This window comes from Pogona vitticeps, chromosome 4 (assembly GCF_051106095.1).
Source record: "Pogona vitticeps strain Pit_001003342236 chromosome 4, PviZW2.1, whole genome shotgun sequence".
Taxonomy (NCBI): domain Eukaryota; kingdom Metazoa; phylum Chordata; class Lepidosauria; order Squamata; family Agamidae; genus Pogona; species Pogona vitticeps.
The window spans coordinates 28,859,788-28,874,984 of NC_135786.1; the positions used below are offsets into that span (position 1 = coordinate 28,859,788).

Here is a 15,197-nt window from a genome sequence, read left to right on the forward strand (position 1 = left end):
GGATAGAAATCGAACAAATAAATAAATAAATAAATAAATCCTCTCCACCTTTACGGTACTTGGAAACAAATTTCATTTGGAAATAAATGTGTTCATTTAAGCGTACTTGTAAGTACGGATGCATAGGGCTGAAGTTTTGGTCTGGAACGTATCAGTAAACGTTAACATGCTGTAACAGGAAAGATGTTTTCAATCAAATACACTTTCTACTAAATAATTTGTTTCACAGTTTTACTGCCAATACAAAATGGAGCAGCACCTGTGAAAACAGTGCAAGCGGCTGCCTTAGCTTGGACATCTGTTGACCAGCACTGTTTTGAAATATGGGCCTTCCAATCAAATGTGGAATGTTTGGCACCTACAGCAGAGTCAGTCATCTGGAGACTTTTATCTGAAGTTGCACAAAGCAGACAATGAGGCTCTGGTCTCTTTCAAAATACTGCACGCGCAGCTAAGTTTGCACATCTTCCCACCATAAATTCCCATTTGGACCTTACAGAGCATTCATGCCTCTGCTCTCACTGGCAGTTCTGAAGCATGCACTAATTAGGAAAATGCATCCTTCACAGAACTTGGCTTGAAAACGGTGTCCAAAAGCTCGTGCTAGCTCAAAATATATGGCCTCCCAGCAGACAGGATTCACCTGCACTATGCTCCAGATTGTACACATTAGCCAAAATTGTGTTACTCAGCATAGTAAATCACACTAGTATAGGACCATTGAATCAGTGAGTATTTGGTAAATCCACTCCTTAAGTTCCATTGATTCAAATGGACCTACTCCAGTTGCAACTTACTTTTGCACAGTAAGTCTCAGTTGGGATAAACCCATTTGAATCAATGGAACTTACAGAGGAGTTGACTCACCAAATGTCCACTGATTCAATTGGCCTATTGTAGTGCAGTTTATTACACTAGCAACCAGATTTTGGCCAGTGATCCTTAGTCTATTTTGTATTATAAGTTATGAGCAGTAATGATAATGAGTGCTTTTCCATATATTGGAAAGTTAGGGTAAGTCATCTGGGAATGGGTTATGTCACTAGATCAGTGGTTCAGAACTTTAGATAACATAAATGTTCTTAGACTACAACTCCCAGAAACTCTGGCCACACACCAAGTGATGTTGACTTCTGGGAATTTTAGTCTAAGAACACCTGGAGACCCAAGGTTGGGAATACCGCACTAGATGGCTACTTCAGTTCTCATGTTATGATTTCCACCCACTTTTAAAAATGTTGCCCAAACAAAGTCCTCAGCATAAGGACAAATGTAGGTATGTCATTGAGTTTTACAAAGGGAAATATGAGAACTATGCAGAGCTGTAACACCAAAGCTGTTCATGCTATGGAAGACATTGTCCTCATGTTCCAAAGCAGTACACCAGGACACAGCCTTATCCTTCTTGATGTAGGAGGGCTGAACCAGATTATGTACCACTCATGTATCACTAAAATACTCAGAGGTCAAAAGGTGCATGATCAATGTTTAGTAGCTAGCCACAATAGTTGTGATGATTCTAATGTCCAAACCTACTGTGACTTTACAGCAATTGCCACTAAACATTCATTGGAGGTGAATATGCAAGAAACATAATGTTCTAGGGCCTCTTTCCCCCACCTGGTGACTTCCTGATGTTGTAGTAGACAATATTCCCCGCCACCCTGACCATTTCCCATGCTAGTTGGGGTTCATGGGGAAAAAAAGGTCAACATATCTGCCAGGCATAACTGATGTTGATATAAAGGGATCACCATTGTGTGTAACAGCAAAGAGATATTTAAGCAAATTAACGACACTCCCGAGTCAATATTCAGAACTCCAAAAACACACAGGCTAAAATCTTGTTGAGATATACCATGCACATAATGGTGCAGTCCTTTTGTTGACTAATAGTCATGTGCCCAACTGTGCAACTGGTTGCAAGCTCCACTGTGCAACTAGAAAGCTGTGGGTGTGCAACAGCCATCTGGCTATCTGTCTCCTATGTGTGATTGCTGTTATATGATCACATAAAGTAATAGGATTCTGGCTAGTGCACATTTGAAGGCATTTTCTGTGCTGTCCACCTTGCTTGATTCTCCATATAAATTATTACTTGACATAGATGTTGGCAAGGGCAGTTTTCTTAAGAAAACAAAAGATTCCAGCCTTCCAGCCTTGGCAACATAGATAGAACACAAATGCCCTTTCTTGACAACTTGGGGAGGTAGGGGCAAGATCACTTCTGCTGGCCCTGCTTCCCCCCCACACATTCAATTGATCTTACTTGTCCAGGTGACAAATTGTCCAACTGTCTATTCACAGAGCACAAAGTCAGCTACATACATACAAATCAGGGACAGAACTGGTGGGCTACCTATTTACATGTCGTACAGCATCGTACTACCTGTTTACCCATCGTATAGATCCACAGTGAGTCCCAGGAAAACAATGTACCCAAGAGACAAAGCCTTCAATAACTGATTTGCAGATTTTTTAAAAAAAAAATCATTTCTTTCTATAAATACAACTCTCCAGGCTTTACTTTATACCTCGTCTTAATCCTTCAAACATTATCTTTATCTGTAGCATGCACTGTAACTATTGTATTCCATTTTCCTTTCAATGGATTCAAGCTGGCAGATGTGAGTTGCAGCTTTATCCACACAACAGTCCTATGAGGTAGGTCAGTCGGGAGAGACCGATTGGCCAAGGTCACTTAAGAGAGTTTCCATGCTTGCGTGGGGACTTGAACTGCTCCTGGGCTAAGAAACGAAAGAAGCTCCCTTCCTAATAAAAGGCACAAATACTAGGAGTATTTTAAAGTTCTCTCCATTTTAAAAGGAGGCAATGAATTCTATAAAGCAGCTGAATAGCAACACACTTGGAAATCATAAAGGATAAAAATCTCATTGCAATCCTCCTTTTAAGATTAAACTCTGCATGGACTCAGAAGAGGTTAAAAGAAAAAAAAACCCAATTTCCCACGGTTTCCTCCACAGCGCAGGGACCCGCCACATCCACAGGGAGGAACGTCGCCCGCATTTCACACTCGTCCTAGAAGCGTCTCTCCGGCATCTTTAAGGCGGGGAACGCGCAACGCCCTCCATCCGACACGCCGCTTCACTCCCGAACCTGCTTCGCATCCTATCGGTATGAGGAGGAGGAGGAAGAGGAGCAGGCGTGTGTAATGGCAATCGCAGGAGGATGTCAAGGAGGAAACAAGCTGATAAATATTCACCACTGCCAGAGGTATGCAGCCGGAGAGCAATCGCTCTGAACCACCTATGGCATCGGAGCAGCTGGAAGGCAGAATTCACACCCACGGCGTCATCTAACCATGGGTGGCTCCCACAAGCTGCCGGGGAAACAGCCGCCCCCACAGACACGGCACCCATGCAGCCACGCTAAAGACGCGGATCTCCTAACCTCGGGGGCACCCTCGACATTTAGAGACAAAACTTACAGACGCGTGTCATTCTTTCCGTTTCCTCACGCCGCCTCGGACCAGCTGTCAGCGCCTCCCACCTTTGCCCTCAGGTCAACTCACAACCCGGATCTCCGTCGAGAGACGGCGGGACTCCACCCTCCCTCACACAGGTGCAAAAATACCGGGTAGAATCGACCCGAAATTAAAGGTAACACGATCTCTGACAGAGCTTTCTGCCCTCCCCCGCTCCCATTCACGGATCGTGTGAACCGGGGTCGGAGTCTCTAGAATCTGAACTCATGCTAGCGAGTCTTCCCGTGAATGAGGGCTTCTGGGATCGCCCCGAGTCCCGCCAGCGCCTCTGCATTTAACCTGAGCCTAGAGACTTGAGAAATACAATCCTGGAAGCATCCTCCGTCCTGGAAGGGAAAAAAGCACGACCCGGGAAGACGTCCAGAAACAGGCTAGCGATAAGGATCGTAATAATAATGACAGCGGCGGAGGTCTAGAAAAATGTAGGACACCCTCCAGGTCAGCAAAGGGGAACCCGATCGTTTCAGCTCTGCCCCTCGGCTTATCCTCGAGACCACCTCCCTCCGAGGGGAGGGGGAGAGAAAAGCGCGCCAGCCTCGGCACCTGAAAAGGTGATCGCCGGTTCGGCTGCCAGAGGCGCCCGCCTGCCCGCCCGCCCATCGCCACTCACCCGCCGCGGCCGAGACCCCGACGCTGGGGCCGGGGTGGGGGGTTGCCTTCTGTCCGCAGAAGACCTCCCGCTGGAAGTTCCCGGCGAGCGGCTGCTCACTCACAGAAGCGATCAGTTCGTAAATTCCTCCCTCCCTCCCTTCCTTCCTTCCTCCGCAGGCTCAAGACGCGGCTGGCTGGCTGGCTGATTCAACCCGCCGCAGGGAGAAGGCAAGCCGCCGCCGCGGCTGTTACAGCGGGGGCTCCGGCGAGCTAAGGCTCCGCCCAGCTCCTCCCCCGAAGGCGGGCTTGAGCCGAGGATGGAGGACCGGCTATGGGGAGCGAGGAAGGTGGCGGGGGCGGGTGGGCTCTTTAAAGGGGGGGGGTAGGGAGGCCTTAGAGACGGGCAGGTGCGCCCCGAAGTGGAGCGAGTCCGGCTTGCTTGGGAAAGCGCCCCTCTGGCGCTCAGGTGGAAATGGATCGGCTTCGTGCTGCCCCGGGAAAAGCCGGGAAAGGTGGAAATGCGGCCGCGCTCGCGGCGCAGGCGAACACGCACGCGCCGGCCGCGAAGAGTCTAACTTTCTCGTTCACACGCGCCCGCTGGCGAGATCTTGGCCGCCCTTGGCTGGGGAATCGATGCCTTTGGACCCCGTGCAGGAAAGTAGCTTCCCTTCCCCAGTGCTTGCCAGTCTCCTTCCTGGAAAGGCGCTTTTCGCATACGCATGACAAGGGGACTCTTTACAATGAAAGCGGAAACAAGGCGGCGGCCCGAAGTAGTCTTCGTGAAGCACGTCGTGTGAAATGTGGCTGGATAGCTCAGGGAGTCCGGTTTCTGGCTGCAGAGCCAGACCGAGGTTGGCAGTTAAGTTCCCCGTTGTACATCTCAGAAGAGCAAGATGCCCAAGCCTAGCTTGCCCCCAGAAGGCAACGCCCGGAAACCGCTTCTGAGTCCTTGATATCCAGACAACTCTGGAATGGGTCACCGTAAATCAGGATCAACTTGACAGGCAGGATGCCCTCCTCAGAAGGGCATGATAAACCCCTTCTGAGTACTCTTTACCTAGAACATCCTAGAAAGGGTCACCATAACTCTGAATTGACTTGACGGCACACCATTATTATTTATTCATGCGAAAAAGACTTCTATTTTGCCTTAAGAGACACATCTGGGGCAAAGTTTTCTACTCCCACCTCCAGAATATTGTCCTTTCTCTGACACCCCCTCACCTTTTTATGTCACTGCTCACACAGTGATGGCTTAAACTGAATTAATTCTGAGAAGAAATTTAAAAATAGAGCAGGTATGTCATATGGGTGCATGCACAGGAGAGTGTGGGAGGCAGGAGTCCCTGTCCAAGTATTTTATGCAAGGTGTTTTAATCCTGATTTTTCCCACTGAGCTAGTCTGAAACAGACAAGAGGAAGTGTAGCCTTGTATATATCTCAGGTTCAAACCCCTGTCCCATTCCATCATTTCTCAGTTGGTTGTCCATTTGTACACTAAGAATGTGAAAGGCAAAACAGCTCTCATATTGCAGTTCAACGGGAAGATAAGTGCTAGGAATGTATTTATAAACTTCGGCAGGTCCAAAAGGCTGCAGTTTAATTGTTTACTGGGTCTGGTTACAGGGAACAAATAACTCGCCTGTTATAGCAGCTCCACTGTCTGCCAATCTGTTTTTTCGGCCCAATTCAAAGTGCTGGTTTTGACCTATGAAGCCCCAAAACAACCTGGGCCCAAGCTATCTGAAGAACTACATCTTCCTCTATGAGTCTGTCCAGCTTCTTACAATCATTGGGGAGACCTTTCTCTTGTTCTGCCACCCTTACAGGTGTGTTTGGCAAGAACACAAATGAGGGCCTTCTCTGTTGCTGTTCCTAAGCCCTCCTTGGGCCTTCTTTTAGAGAAAGGTGGGGTATAAATAATGAAATGAAAAGAAGGAAATAAAAAAATTAAGAAACAGAAACAGCAGAACAGAATTTAGGACTGGAGGTCAAGAAATGAGCAGGAGGTCAAGAAAAATGGGAAAACCAATTAACCAAGAGGAGGGACACAACTCATCAAAGGTTACTGAGATGAAGAATCCCATGTCCATCTAATCACATTTTTCACAGTGAGATTCTCAAAGCCATGTTGTGGAAGTGCAATGCTTTTGAAAGTTAGGGCGTAGACCTATGGGAAGTTTTCTTGCAGATTAAATTGCGCATAGACATTTTGCACTGAAAACAACACAGAGAGGGTAGCAAACTATCATTGGCTCTGGCTCAGAACAACAGTCCTCTTTAGTCAATAGGATCAGGACCCTAATTGTTTCAGTTTCATAGAGATTCCCAGGATCACCGTGGGCAGTGATGTGATAACTACTAGTAAAATAGAGGTAGGCCTACAGCCTTTTATGAGCCAAACTATGTTTTGAACAATTGTTCCTACAATTCTCTAGTACTGATCATGCTGGTTGGGGCTCAGAGATTTTGTTAGAAGAGTTGGTCAGTATTTTCCCAGTCCTTGTCTCAATTTTAGCAAAAATAACCAAACTTAGTTACCTTACTTGCCTGGTATGAGGTTTGCAAACAGCACATTGGTTTCTTTGCAAACTTTCCAGTTCTAGTGATCTGTTGGTTTCAGCCACTGTATTATTAATGTTATATACAGTCCAGCAAAGAAGTGAATAGATAACAGCTGAACACACAAATACCTTCTTATGAGCAGGTAAAAAGAGCCCAGCCTATGCTATGGATAAGAAAAAATAAGTAAGAAGCAACTAAAACCCATCTAAATAACAGATCTTATTCAGGACTTGACTTACCAAATTCCCATTGATAGTCTATTTTATTTTATTTTATTTTAACAAATGGAAATGCAATACAAACATTTTTGTACTGAGCCAGTGAACTGTGTGTACAACTTACTGTGCTAAGCAACAGGATGTCAAGAACCCTATTAGATAAAAGCCTGAAAGAACTTTGAAGCCAAGTCCCTCTTAGCATTTGAAAGACAGGAAGGTGGTTATTTTTTATAACGTAATGAAGTCAATAAGAGTTGACAGGGATTAAACAATAAAATACTTAGAAAGCCATAAATCTTATTGTTCACATTTTAAACAATGTTTGAGTTGAACTTGAAATGTAATAAAAACAATACCAACCAAAAAAAATATTTTTATGACCAAGATGTCCTAAATTGGGCTGCTTGTGAGAACTTTTAGTACAGATGTTACTTAATGTTTACCTTCTTTATAGGAAGGTTGTGCAGGTTATCAACTCTATAATTGTATGTTTCTTGGCTACATAAGGTATGTCATTTACATACCTATGGAACAATGGCTTCACATATATAACAACCTATTTTAATTTTGTTTATCTCTATGAATGTTTATGCGGCTGAGATCATAACAAAACAGTAACAATACCAGCAACATTAAAACAAATTCAAACTTACTAAGAACAAATTCAGTCACAAATAAAATTCTGGGGATCAGATAGCTTAACAAACATTTTGACCACTGTGACAATCTTCATGAATCTTCACAGGCTGGAAGACTTAAACAAACTTTCTTTTGCTTAAGATATTCTTCTTTGAAAAGGTAGAATATGTGTATACTGCTCTTTGTTAACAAAATATGTTAAAATAACATTTGCTATTTAGAGCAAATGTTATGGATAAATCCTTAAATGGATTTATCCTAATGGCTAAAGGAATGGAACAAAATTATAACAGATTAACAGTAAAACTCAAGCGCTCAGTTTTGTATGTCTCAGAGGCACTCAGTATAAGTTAATGAATCAACGAAGCAAAAAAAAAAAATCACATCTAACCAGAATAAAAAGCTTGAGGTTTCAGTTGAATATATTCTGCTTTAGCCACTAGACTTTAATGTCAGTATTCAATCAAAAGCTATTTTTCTTATGAAAAGATATACAGTATAGCTTTCTCTGTATAATGCCTTTGGGACTTCATTAGTGTAATTAGGGGTCAGAACTTTTAAGTACAATTGACAGAGGTATGGATTAAAGTGGTTAGTTTATTGAGGTAAGCTCAGGTCCACTGGTATTTATTAGTACTCTCTCATATAATGCTTTGCTCCAGGCTTACTGTAAGAACTGTGGCCTTGGGATAAAATTAGCAGGACATATAGTTTCTTTCTTTCTTTCTTTTCCTGTGTGGAATAGTAGCATTCTTAAATATATAACAAAAACAAATCATTACAGACCACTTCTTTGGAAGCATATCTGAAGACACAGATTATATTCCAAGAATGCTCACACTGAAAGAAAAATCAGTCTTAAAGAATGTTTTATTTTGCTTTATATGCTGATGCAGATGGACATGGCTAGCTCTTTGAAAATTGCTGAGATTCCTACAAACTCTGCATCAAGAGAGAGACGCTTATTCCCTTCCCCCAAGGTTACAATACAGCTATGGACTATGTGACCCATTTCTTCATCTTTCTTGGTCTACAGCTAAAATTTCACCTTGTGATTGTAGCAAAAGTCATCATATGGGACTTTGGAGAGCTCTTGGTTATTCAGAAGCAAAAAGAGAGAGGAATCGGACCAGCATTTTTAATAAAATTTGCTGATTAATTTGCCGCACAATTAACCACAGCATGTATGACATAGGGGAAGCTGTTGCAGGCTGCACCAATATTGTAGAAGTGCAACACACACAAACATCTTTGCACTGAGCTGTGACACCAGCCTGGAATGGGTGCCTGCCTCTCTTGCGCATGAAAATCATGACTTTTCTTTCCCAGTGGAAACTCAGGGAAGTATAACAATTCTCTGAGACTTCAGCAAGTATCATGAGACCTGGCAATACTGTTGTCAAGTCATCAGAGCAGCCAAGCTTGTCCTGTTCTTGGGCCTCTACTTGCAGGAGATACCTAGCATTTTTTCACAGCATAGAAATAAATATTTCTCTGTTCAAATGTGACAGCACATACCTAAGGAGACAAGTCAGTGGCAACTTGACATTTTAATAACTTTGCCAAGCTTGACTTTCAGCAAGTGTGGTTTGTCCCACCTCAAAGGTGAAAGGTCACAGTATCAATGGCAAGTGATTCTTTTGTTACCTAGTAAGCCTGGAGCTGCAAAACTATCACCTCACAAGCAGGACATCATAGCTAACCTAAATTGGCATGCCTTAAATGAATCTGTGCTAAATATAGAAGGAAAAAGTAAATCAGAAATCCCAGGAGGTTGAACAGCCTGATGGTGTTGAGGTTTCTGGCCCAGGTGGATAAAACTTCTTCAAGTATCCAGCCTCAAAAGCAGAAAGGAAAATTACAGACTGGAACTGAGTGGGAATGGAAGCCCCATAGAGTGCCTGCTAGCAAGGAACTCAAGATTGTAACTCTGACCATACTGCTACGGAAGAACTCTCTTTAAAGTCCATGTTTTTCTACGTCTAAGAAAACATCCTTATAATTGGAATGTATAATTAGAGTTAACATATTTTTAAAATCAAAGTTCCTCTTTTTCTAGCCTCTGCCAGAATTCCCCGTCTTGGGGCACGGATGGCTGTGGGATTATGGAAAATGTAACCTGAAACATCTAGAAGCCCACCAGTTTAGGGAACTTTCAGCTATTTTATCCCTTCTATAGCCGCTCGTTGCAACTGTATCTGTATTATGTGCTGTCAAGTCAGAAGAGATGTGTAGCAATCCTAACAGGCTTTTCAACGTAGGTGACATATTTAAGGAGCGGTTTTACCAATGTGCCCTCGCCCGGTGAGTTTCCATACCTGACGAGGGATTCAAAGTCAGGTCCCCTAGTGAGGTCTATCCTTATATCCACTCTACCATGCTGGGTATAGTCCTTACTGAAGTATACTGTACCTGATAAACCAACTCCTGAATAGTAAGTTAACATGTAACGCAAATCCCATTTATTACTTCAGAAGGGCTTTTCAGCTGGTCTCCCTATAGTTCTGTCCTAGGTTAAATTTCCACTTTATACCCCTTGCTTGGCATTCTTGTTCTGACAGTAATGAACAGGACATAGAAAGCAACAGGAAGCATAGGAAGGTGTAGTGGCGTGTAAAGGTTCGCAGACCCACCAAAGAGTGTAAGATGAAATCCTATGCATATGTGTTTGGGAGTAAGACCCACTGAATTCACTGGAAATAACGCCTAAGTGGGAGTCAATGTGGTGCAGTGAAGACAGAGCATAGAACTAGGACCTGGGGGTGTAGGTTCAAATTCCACTTAGCCATGAAAATTCGCAGTAGGGTAACAATGGGAAACTAATCCTTCAACATCTCATACACCTCAAAACCCCTCTAGGGTTAGTCACTTCCATAACTGCAAGTGACTTGACAGCACATTAACAACAATACAGATTATCTCAGTATCAGGAAATGAATGGTCTTGTGAGCTTCAACCAGCAGCTACATCATTGGACCTAGGAGCGTACTAGCAGTACTGCTATTTCTTCTGCTAAGAAAAAAAAGTATACTAGACATCAGTTTTAAATATAGATCTTGTGAAATGCCCCTTGGTCGTGTTCATGTTACAGCTCCAGTCCTTATTCCTCGGTGTAATGAATCCTAAGAGAGTTAATGGCCTTGTGTCCTCTACTTGGGTCTAAAGAAAAAGCCAATCAAGTAAAGTGGAGCTCAGTATGGCTGTTAAGAAATTCTGAGACACAAGATAAAGAACACACACTTTAGAGAATAAGAGGATAAGCTGTGGTCTTCCAAGGACAGAGCTGGGGGAGTGTGTATGAGAAAGGAAACTTAACCTGGTTCCCACATAGACACAAATTTAAATGCTTGCTCAATCTTTCTGACGCTCAGTATTAAGACTACGAGATAGGTGAAAAGCAATGTTAAAATTATCAGAGAAGACATGCCTGTCTACTTTACTTTTTGTGATGGCTTCTTGGCTACTGTGCTTTGATTGAAGTACTGGGGGTTATTCTCAATCCACAGCTGCTCCAGGTATATCCATAGAACAGCAACCATATTATTTCCTGACTGACATCTAGGAGAGATGTGCCTGGCAAATTCCATCTTGCCCGGAACTTTACATCTAGGGGTAACTTTCCTGGCAAAAGCCATCATGCCACGAACTTTTGGACTTGAAAGTTCTTCAGATTGATATATACCTAATGAAGTGGTCTTTTAATTCACAAAAGCTCATGTGTTGCAGGATGATTTTTCAGTGGTCTGTAATGGAATCACCTATTTTTGTGTTTGTATTTTGTTTTTATAAAGCTAGAGTAATGGAGTATGACTTCAGTGAAAACCAGAAAGTGGTCGGGAGAGAGGCTTCCATACTGCAGATCCTGTTAAGTTCCTTCCCTCCATTTTAGTATTGAGAATAAGTTTTCATTTTGGGGTTTCCCTCCCTCTTCTTCTCATCTTTGAGATGTGATACCAAGCTAGTGATTGCTTACCATGAAACAAAAGTTGAAACTAACTTAAATAAATTAAAAAAAACAGTGCAGTCCATCTGCTTTATAAATGAAGCCTTTTGAATTTAGAATTAATGAGACTTTCTCCTAGATAAGTGGGTATAAGATTGCCATCTAAAAATAATTAGCTGCTGAGATTTATTTTCACCTATATCTTGCCACTTTGGTTCTAGAGTTGCCTATTGGTAAAGGAGATTTAAAAACAAAACGTCTAGCGGGGTCTGGAACCTCCAAGGCCATTTTACATGCTAAAAACAACAGCTGAAACTTTTCATAGTATAGGGATGAATTAACAACACAGTTGACTGAAAAACCTGCCAGCCCTGACTTATGTTTATGTGAAATGGCAGTTGCCCACAAAGGCAAAGTGGGGCTGACCCCACTGTCTCTTAACCCAATACTAGCTACAGAGTATGAGGATTGAGGAGGATTTAGAGACTGAGAGGTGTAGTAGGAGGGAATAAGTTTAGAGAAAGAGAAATGGAGGTTTGAACCTAACAAACCATAGAAGGCACAACTTCAGTGTCTCTCAACTCATTGAGGTTGAGAAAAATATAAATTTATGTATTTACTTATTTAAAATATTTTATCCCACCTTTCTACTTAAAAGGACCCAAGGCAGCTTACAATATTAAAAGGACAATATTTAAAAGCTAGAAACAGTAGATATACAAATATTTAAAAAAGAATTAAACTACAATCATAATAAATGATATCAATACTAAAAACACATTTAAATGATGTACAGACTAACAGATTTCTGACAAGGTGAAAGTTAGGGGAATTGGGTGAAAGTATTTATAATTTATCTAAGGGTACCCAATTTTGGAATAAATGCAGGAGAAGCGATATCTTTATTTGACCACTAGAAATCAAACATTCAGTACAAACTTTCATGATTTAAAATCACTTCTTCAGGCATGCGCCAATATCTTATAGAGAATGCAGAAAAATTATAAATGGCCACTGCTGGAGGAATAGATTGGAAGAGAGACAAAAATGGGAAATAGACTACATGGAAGTTTCAGCTACTGATCAAAAATGTTCAAGTAGAACCATCATTTTCACTCCTTGCTAACCTGGTAAGAAAGCAGCTAAGTGGTTCTTACATAGTGGTGTGAATTAATATATAGTGACTAAAGTGCTACGAATGACCTTTCAGTCATTACCCAGGAAAAGCCATTTTGAGGTCTGTAAGTCCACTGCTCACATTGCTACAAAGCTAGCTGTAGTTGGCACAACTACCATCTCTCCAGGTAATTTAATTCACAGGTTTGCCTCTTCCTTCATGTCAAAAGCAATCCAACAGTGCTTCCAGAATGGAAGGATCTTTTCAATGGGATGCCCGCCATCCACATGTTCTTCATGGAGGTTCCTTCCACATCCCTGGACAGGTTTGCTGTAAAAAAATAAAATAAAGTGCATTGTGCCTTATTTGCTAGAAAAGCAGAAGAATGTGTGATCTTTCAAAATATATGTGCCAGAACCCTAGTGTTGATTTACATTTATGTATGAGAAATCACATGAGTCTTGACAGCAGATTGCTACTCATTAACAAGGTGCTGGTTGATCAGGCACAAGACCCAAGCATAGAGTCAGTGGCTAATTAATGAGTGGCAGTTTTGCCATATGACTTACATAATTTTGATTATGCAAGTGTAAATTGGCAGTAGGATTTTGCCACAATGTCTAAACAATACCCTGAAGTGCTGTTTTTTTCTTCTTCCTTTCACCTGACAGGCCTTCAGAGAGCTTGAGACTATCTAGCCAGGTCTCAGTGAGAACTGCATTCTGAGTTTTTTGTGCAAAGCTGCAAACTTATGGCAGGCCTACAACCCTGATAATTAAAAGTGCAAGAGACAATGCATAGGGAGGCCATTTCACATTGGAGTTTTATTTGCAACCTTGTGTGCTATTTGTGTGAGTGGGAGGGACTTTTCTGGGTGGGGCTAATTGTCTATCCAGTACTAACCAATCATTCCTTCCAGCTTTTAAATTCAAAGAGAGCCTCACCTCTCTGCTAAGTGTTCTCTCCCTCTTTTTAGTCAGTTTGTGGCAGTTGCTTGCTAAGTATGTGTGTACTAAAGAAAGCTGCATATACCATTCTGGAAGTTGAAGTATCTGGAAGTAAAGTATTGTGTTTTATTCTTTTTCCTACAAATGTCTGGGAGTAAGCTTTTGAGACTTTAAGTGCTAGTTAATAAAAAGGAGATGGACTCTGGTGAATTTGTAGCTGTTCTCCTATGTGAGCCTCTGTACTTCTGGTGAAAGGAATTTTACTAGAAATTCAAAACTCTGAAACATTTGGTGTAATGTTTTGTCTGTATCTACAATTTGCCTGTAGTCTCTTAGTAAAGAGGTCAGTCTAAACCCTTGCCTACAAATCTTCAGTTTATTGGGTTCTTAAGCCACTGGGGAAGCTGACACCCTAGTAAAGAAAGAAGGAAAAGTTATTTCCTTGCCTGTTTGAACACAGCAGAAAAAAACAGGTGGCTTGGAGCAGGAATAAGCGCCACGCTGGAGATGAGGAGGGGCAAGAATTAAATGCTTGGGCACCGTTTGTTAAAAGGAAATAAAAATTGACTGGATCTGACAAATCCTGCCCACAGACATTCAGTGAAAGAAATCCAAAGCATCATAACTGAGGATTTTTAAAGGCACTGAAAAGTAATTAATTCCATGGGACTTTCGCTTAACTATTTATGCACACATAATATGGCACTGAGATTACCACTGATAATTTCTGAATGACAGTCGCTCAGACTCCCAAACAGCTCAATATCCTTTCTATGTTAAAAAGTGGCCCACAAGAATCAATATCAATGACAACAATCCCAAAACAAGGTATGCAAATTATAATATCAATGGTACCTTCTGGTTTCCAATGTTTCTGGACACCACCTGTTAAACTTGTATTTTGTAAATAGAAGGAAACACAGAGAAAATGTTTCAAAACTTGTATCTTTCCACTGTAAGAAAAACCACAACCCAGAAATGCATTTTTGAGAAAGTCCTAGGGGCAGTGCTATAAATATGAGTCATAACTGTATTAGACTTCTGTTTCTAGATGTATGTCTTCAGCATTTTTTCACCACATCTATTAACAAAATCACACAGGTACATACATAAAAATATCTGAATCTATTCTCAGAATCTGTTCTAAGACATAAGTTCAACATTTTATTTGAAAGTATATTCAAGGTTAAAAGAGGGAAGGGTGGGGGGAGGATCAGCTAAAATTAGAGAGACCCCATATCTGGAACATTTTCATTCATCCAGCCAGTCAATACAGTGATGTTAATACAGGATGCTCACTTCCTTTTATGACAGGAGAAAATGTGCTTTTGGCATGCACAATTAGTACCATAATGCCTTTTACTGTGCAAGTTGACAGTAGTCACTGAAAGACAAGAATAGTTGGCTATGCATTATAGAAATAACCCACAGAGAGTCTAAAGCAGGAGATGTGTGGAATGCGTGTGTATGTGTAGGTTTGCATGCAAATCGCCTGCCGCATTGCTTTTGTTTTTTTTCCTTGTTGCAGGTCAAGTTTTCCCAGGAGTTTTGAACCTCCTCAAATAACCTCTTCACATATGACACACTTGTTCAAGAAAAAAAGTCAAAAAGTGTGACCTAAAAACAAGAATGTGTGTCGATTCCCAAGGCAATAAATGACCTGAAGAGCCCA

At 41.8% G+C, this 15,197-nt stretch overlaps 1 protein-coding gene and 1 long non-coding RNA gene across 3 annotated transcripts in view; one reads left to right on the top strand and one right to left on the bottom strand.

The window, feature by feature from the left end:
- Positions 1-4,232, bottom strand: part of PPP1R16B (protein phosphatase 1 regulatory subunit 16B) — a 145,174-nt gene extending 140,942 nt beyond the window's left edge. For both annotated transcript variants that reach the window (XM_072996960.2, XM_078393142.1), the window contains exon 1: positions 4,116-4,232. The gene's annotated coding sequence lies outside the window, so the exon portion shown is untranslated. The remainder of the gene's footprint in view (positions 1-4,115) is intronic.
- LOC144589137 (uncharacterized) lies at positions 3,875-15,197 on the top strand. Its single transcript, XR_013545042.1, has 2 exons — positions 3,875-3,943; positions 15,054-15,197. It is a non-coding gene; the product is annotated as an uncharacterized LOC144589137 (long non-coding RNA).